A 6,000-nucleotide genomic window follows, 5' to 3' on the forward strand; every position below is an offset into this window, starting at 1 on the left:
ATTTGGTGGAAAACTACCTCTCAGAGAGGACTCTCTGGTACAGGACGAATGAGGGCCCCAAAGAGTACATTGTCACAGCCGGGGTACCACAGGGATCGGTACTTGGTCCCCTGTTGTAGAATATCATGTATAATGGGGTGCTTGCTCTTCCCGTCCCATAGGGGACTACGATTGTCGGCTTTGCTGATGACCTAGCTGTGGTTGTTGCAGCAAAACACCCAGAAGATGTGGAGGGTTACGCAACAGAAACAGTGGGGGTAATAATTGGCACCCAATTGAGTTTTAGGGAACACCTAGAGTATGCATGCCAAAAGGCAGCCAGTGCCACCACGGCACTTGCAAAAATGTTGCCAAATATTGGTGGGCTGAAACATTGCCGGAGGTTGGTGCTAGCCGGAGTGGTGCGCTCCATCCTGCTCTACTCGTCGCCTGTGTGGGCAGAGGCGCTTGCAAACTCTCAGGAAGCAGGTGAATTCGGTTTACCGGCGGATGGCTTTGAAGGTTTGCAGTGCTTTTAGAACCACATCAGATGAGGCAGTATTGGTGGTGGCAGGCATGATCCCGGTTGACATTCTGGCCAAAGAAATGAGTGTCCTGTACAATGCAAGACATATGGAGGGGCATGCACAGCGTAGAAATGCGGCAAGGTCAGAGTCGCTTGATCTCTGGCAACGCAGGCGAAAGGTCGGTGGACGCTCAGGCTCATTCCCAACATTAGGGTGTGGCTTGAGCGAAAACATGGGGAGACCAACTACCACATTACCCGTTGCTACAGGTAGTATCTGCACCGCTTTGGGTTGGATGATTCTCCGAACTGTCCCAGATGCGATGGCATACCGGGGGATCCAGAGCATGTGATGTTTCACTGCCCACGATTTGCGATGGAGGGAAGGAGCTTAAACCAGGTGCTGGGCAGGAGCGGGACCCCGGAGAGCTTGGTTACTGAGATGCTGGAGTCCGAGGAGGAGTGTCTTGCGGTTGGCTCTGCAATCATCCAAATGGAGGAGGAGTTGCTGAAGGAACAAAGAAGGAGGAAAGCTGCAAATAGTAGAAGTATGAGTGCCTAGGAGCAAACCCACCCCGCGAAGTAATACCTCAATGGTGGTCCCGCGGGGCTGGGGCTGGAGAGACCGGGGGTAGTTTTTAGTGGGTGTGAATCCCACACACGCCCGCTGTAGTTCCACCGTTCGGGCGGCGGAGCTGCGGCGGACGTGTCTTTCTAAGATTTTCCACCTCCGTGTACGCACAAAAAAAAAAAAGAGCGTGCTGGAGCACCTTATTCAAGACCGTAATATGTTAGTAACAGTACACTAGGGGCAATGTGGTCGGCATTGTGCTCACGCGTGATTACTACCTGATTTCATTCAGATACTTCGCTGGTAACTCGGTTGGTATTGAACATCTTGAAGCCCCTTCAGCATCTGTTGCGTAACTGTGTCAATATATGATATAAATGAACATTCTGTTAGACAAATGTGTGTGTGGTCTTAATAATTATTGTTGTCTTGCTTAAACTAAAATGTTTGGGTGGCGGCAAGGCTACGGACATGTTCAGCAGAAGGGCAGTCTATCGGATGCACCAACGAAGACTTCAAACATAGTGGTGAGGCTGCTTTCCACGAGCAAGTACACGCAGTTCAGTAGGGGTTTCCTAAAGATGGCAATGTGGTCGTGATGGATGATCTGAATGCCAAGGTGGGTTCTGATAACCACTTGTTCGAACATGTGATGGGGGAATCACGGTCTTGATGCTGTAATGACAATGGTGAGAGGTTGTGGATTATTGTAACTTCCGTGTCATTGGTGGCATATTGTTCGAGCATATCGCTTGTCATAAGGTTAGTTAGGTTTCAACTGACCGACAACGTAAGAGCAATCAGATTGATCATTTTCCGACCAACAGTAGATCTAGGTTTTGCCTTTTGAAGGTGCGTAACAAGAGAGGCATCGATATCAATGATTTCAGAGCCGTATACCTGTGAGGGACGTTAATGCCTTATCCATAATGACAAGCAGCTGAAGAGGTGGAAGGAACACTTCACCACGGTTCATAACCGTATCAGTTCCGTGTGGATGAAATGACCAGTCACCGTAATATACGGATATGGACTGCCCCTCCAAATAGAAGAGAAATGATCTCGCCCTTCAATGCACTCAAATGGAGTAAAGTCGCTGGGTTTAGCGATTTTCCCGCAGAGCTATTTGCCATTGTTCCTGCAGTTTCAACTACTTCCGTTCAGTAGAATGTTGTGTGCAATATGTGGTTGTAATAATGGTAGTTGCAAAAGAAATGAAGGTGATAGAGAAGCAAAAATAAGCTTCCATTAATTTCCAAAGTGCCGTGAAATTAGAGAGAAATGGAAAGTAAAGTACTGTGGCATGGATAAAATTAATGCGGCTGCTCCTAAGATTTGCAGCAAACATTTCATGGCAGGTGACTACAAAAGGAATTTGCAGTATGAACTTCTCGGTGAGTTACTAAATATTTTAGGTTCGCTTTATGTTGCGCAAAACAAAATTTAAATTATGAAGATAAAGCAGGAATGATGACGCGGATGTAATACAAGTATTCTTCAGATTAAATATAGTGAGAAGGAACTTTAATTAAATTAATCTTATTTTCAATTATTTTGTGATTTGGATGGAAAAAATTGGCCCCCATTTTGAGGGTGTAAAGATGAATAAAAAAAAATTAAAAGGAAATATTAAATTGGTCTTTCATGTTTTTTCCGCACAGAATATCCTAATAAGAGGAGTATGTGGTTGAAGAATGATGCCATCCTACCATTGCATCTCCCTAAAAGTTCAGTATCAGATGCGGTTGCTGGTTACGAACGGGAGAAACGGTTTGAGAAGAGAAGCAACCAAACGATAGTTATGCAAATGACATTTGAAAATCGTAAGAATATAAGTTCGCATATTCGGTTTCACATATAATAAGGCCTTTTAGAATTATCATCGCGACCGAACAGTAAAATCTTCGTGTTTGTCCTAAAACTCTTGCGAAGTCACTCTGTCGATCAAGGCTTCATTTGTCAAGGCGTGACAATAGGGGGCGATATTATAGAAAAGCTGTTATCTCTTACTTAAGATGAACTAAGCATCACACAAAAGATTTGTTTGGCAAATTTAAATGTGAAAGGCACACAGCGGCATAAAGTAAAGATCGCCACAAAATTATTCTCCCACGCCACTGCTATAGCTCTCTCTAGTGCCTGAACCCCTTGGTTACCTTGAATGTCAACCGTGGTTGCAATGTTCAACATTTTTTAAATTTGTGTTGCTATATTTAACTTACTTTGAAGACTTTAATCATTGGAACCAATTGTAGGTAAATGACTAGTTCGACGTTCTAAATTTAAGAGTTCCAAGCGCTGATTGCAGAGATAGGGTGAAAGCGTTCGGGCAAGCGAATCAAGTCCACAGTAAAATCATGACGGACATGAACCGAACAACGCAAGACATGTGAGTAAAGGAAAAGACAACACGACTCCCTTTCCAAAAGGGTTTTATTTAGTAGAAACCCTGTAAAAATAAAATATGCACAGTTATCTTGCAAACGAACAAAGCACATGTCGAGCTGTTCAAATATTTGCAGCAGAAATACGACACGAAGTATACCCTTACCTACCGGTTAAATCAGGATTTTTGGGAAAACTTCTTTTCGGTTATAAGAAGTACAGACGGTCTTAACGATCATCCTGATCAGTTGCAACTTAAATGCAGACTGCAACGTTATGTTTTGGACCGCAGCGAAGGAGCTATATCCAATTCGACATCGACGATATTCCTGACTTGGATCTTGTAGGTTCCGGTAAGAATTAAATCTACCTTATAATTTCCGACAGATATTTACTTATCTTACATATCTTTTCAGGTGACGTCGTCCTCCTCTTGGACAGAGCCTCTACCACTGGAGGAAAGTCTGAGTATGATGGACTCGATAACTTGGCGGGCTTCATTTGCCATAAAATGAAGATCTTACATTCAGAGATTTCAGTGGGGGAAGCAACTATATCACCACATTTCTTCATTTGATCCAGGACATCGACTCCATCATTAGTATTAACAAAAATGTTTTGAAGTCCAGGCTGTATTTTAGAATTAAGACTGAATAGAAATATAATAGAAAATAAAAGTATATTGTCTAAAAGAAAACCAACACAGTAAACATTAGACACCGAAATAGACGTTTTTTTCACTTCATATCTTGTTTATTTATCGTGTTATCGCGCAAAGTTCAATTACTTAGTTTAAATACCCTCTCATTGACTATAAACTGAGAAATTGGACATTCAACAGCTAGTTTAAGGTTTTTGATGACATCATTCTCATCTGGAGTTCCTTATTAAGGCAGGCCTAGACCGGATACCGGTTGTTGCGCCGTTGATGATGATGATGATGACATCATTACAGAGAGGTACCATGTTGCTGAGTACCATCTATAAGATATTTTCCGCTATCTTGCTAGGATAGCCCCATATGCAAAGAACATCATTGGTCCATACCAAAGAGGCTTCACACAAGGCCAATCAGCAACAGATCAAATTTCCTCTCTGCGGCAAGCGATGGAAAAATTGTTGGAATATGGACATGAGTTGCACCATCTTTTCATCGACCTTAAAGCCGCCTATGATAGCATAGCCAGGGTAAAACTGTACATGGCCACGAGAGAATTCGGTATCCCGACGAAATTAATAAGACTGACTCGGCTCACCCTGACCAATGCGCAAGGCCAGATAAAAGCAGCAGGCCACTCTCGAGACCATTCAGCATCAACAACGGTCTAAGACAAGGGGATGCCCTATCATGCGTCCTCTTCAACCTGGCCCTGGAAAAAGTGATTCGCGATGCACACGTAAATGCGAGAGGCACCATCCTGTTCAAGTCCACCCAACCACTGGCGTACGCTGACGATGTTGACATTATGGGAAAAACGACCCGAGATGTATAGTCTACCTTCATCCAGATCGAGCAGGCATGTGTGGCGAGATCTCGGACTACACATAAATGAAGGCAAGACGAAGTATATGGTGGCAACGTCAGCGCCAAAAAGTAAAGAACGAATAACATCGAATCGCATTGGTCAAACGAAAATAATAAAAATAGGAGAATACAACTTTGACACCGTTGAAAATTTCTCCTATCTAGGGTCAAAAATCACAACCGATAACAGCTATGATGATGAAATTCGCGCACGGTTGTTGGCAGCCAACAGAGCCTATTTCAGCTTACAAAAACTGTTCCGCTCGAAACGTCTCACCATAAGGTCAAAGCTCTTACTGTCCAAGACAATGATCTTGCCAGTTCTCATGTATTCCTCGGAGACTTGGGTTCTTAGCAAGAAAAATTGCGAACTCTTGACCGCGTTCGAGAGAAGAATCCTCCCAAGAATTTTTGGCCCCCTACATGAGGATGGACGATTCCGTAGCCTACATAACGACGGAATCTATGAGCGATACCTTGACTGTCAGGTTGTGGATAAAATCCGGTTCAATAGGTTACGGTAGGCGGGTCACTTAATCCGTATGGATGAGGATGATTTAGCCCGGAAAGTCTGTAAGACCACCTAGTGTAGAAAAAGAAGACGAGGCAGACCATGCCCCCGATTGAGCGATGGCGTAGGTCAGACAGCTTTTAGGGATATCGAATTGGTGGACCTCGGCGCAAAACCGGGGTGTCTGGAGTTCCTTATTAAGGCAGGCCTAAACCGGACATCGGTTGTTGCGCCGTTGATGATGATGACGTCATGCGCAGAACGACGACTATCTGGTTTTCTTTGATTCATGGAACAAGGGAATGATCATTTAGATTCTGGATAGCTCAGTGATTAGAGCACTAAGCTGTCGTACGGAAGGTTGCACTGGTGGCAGTGGAATTTGTATCGGATACCAGTCATATCGGATGTTGTCGGATACCAATCGACTCAGTTGTGAATTAGTACCTGAGTCAAATCAAGGTAATAATCTTGTGCGAGCGTAATGCTAACCACATTGCCTC

The 6,000-nt window shown here is 43.9% G+C and overlaps 1 long non-coding RNA gene across 1 annotated transcript; it reads left to right on the forward strand.

Annotated features, from left to right (window-relative positions):
• The first annotated feature begins 2,317 nt into the window (after window positions 1–2,317).
• On the forward strand, window positions 2,318–4,034 carry LOC119647228. Its single transcript, XR_005248817.1, has 4 exons — window positions 2,318–2,470; window positions 3,332–3,465; window positions 3,549–3,814; window positions 3,878–4,034. It is a non-coding gene; the product is annotated as an uncharacterized LOC119647228 (long non-coding RNA).
• The last annotated feature ends 1,966 nt before the right edge of the window (window positions 4,035–6,000 follow it).

The sequence above is a fragment of the Hermetia illucens genome, chromosome 1 (assembly GCF_905115235.1).
Source record: "Hermetia illucens chromosome 1, iHerIll2.2.curated.20191125, whole genome shotgun sequence".
NCBI lineage: Eukaryota > Metazoa > Arthropoda > Insecta > Diptera > Stratiomyidae > Hermetia > Hermetia illucens.